Source organism: Nerophis ophidion, linkage group LG21 (assembly GCF_033978795.1).
Source record: "Nerophis ophidion isolate RoL-2023_Sa linkage group LG21, RoL_Noph_v1.0, whole genome shotgun sequence".
Classification (NCBI taxonomy): Eukaryota; Metazoa; Chordata; class Actinopteri; order Syngnathiformes; family Syngnathidae; genus Nerophis; species Nerophis ophidion.
Genome location: NC_084631.1, coordinates 15715263 through 15716144, shown reverse-complemented (window position 1 = coordinate 15716144; position 882 = coordinate 15715263). Strand labels below are relative to the sequence as shown.

Below are 882 nucleotides of genomic sequence, written 5' to 3'. Positions count from 1 at the left end.
GCCTAATAGACTCCGCAAATGTATTTGACACCTGCGTTACACTTAGTTCTTTTTTGCAAGAAAACAGCCATACCTTTAAATTAGTGGTATAAGTAAAACATACTAACCTAGTTTTAGATTGTGTTCCCTTTTAAAATCTCATAGTTCATGAGCATTTATGTTTTAAACGCAATTTTTGGGGCTTGTTGGTCTACTCATAAGATTCTCATTTTGGGTGCGAGACTCCCTGGTTCAATTCTCGAGTATACCTTTTTGTTTATCATGCATTAATTTTTCCATTTGTCAACAGTAAAAAAAAATTCATTAATGACTTTTGTTTTAATTTTAAACTTTAACCTCTATTTTGCTTACGACACACACTTAATGAATCAAATAAAAAATCAGTTGTTTTTCACATAAATATGAAGGTTCCATGGTGTAATGGTTAGCACACTGGACTCTGAATCCAGTGATCCAAGATCAAATCTTGGTGGAACCTCCTTATGAGACCTGTTTGACTTACTTTTTGCAAGCTTTGGTGTTTGTAATTCGTTTATTCAATCATGACTTTTTACCTCACACAGACAGTTGTAAAGTTGTTTCATTTGTGACGTGAGACTTGATCTTAAAGTTTACTTAAATGTTCCAAAATGCACACACTCAAGGGATCAATGAAAATCCATAAAGTCAAGTACAGTGGTACCTCAATTTACGAGCTCTATTTTTTTTAGGACAGAGCTTGTAACCCTTAGTTCCGTTTTGCATGAAAATAGCGATACCTTTAAATTAGTGGTAAAAGTGCTATCTACTAACCCAGTTTGAGATTGTGTTCCCTGTTGAAACCTCACAATTCATGAGATTGTTTGTTGAAACATAATTATTTGGGGCTTGGTGGTCTGGTCG

The 882-nt window shown here is 34.4% G+C and overlaps 1 non-coding gene across 1 annotated transcript; it reads left to right on the top strand.

Moving 5' to 3' along the window:
* Positions 1–406: 406 nt before the first annotated feature.
* Positions 407–478, top strand: trnaq-cug (transfer RNA glutamine (anticodon CUG)). The gene has a single exon. It is a non-coding gene; the product is annotated as a tRNA-Gln (tRNA).
* Positions 479–882: the final 404 nt, after the last annotated feature.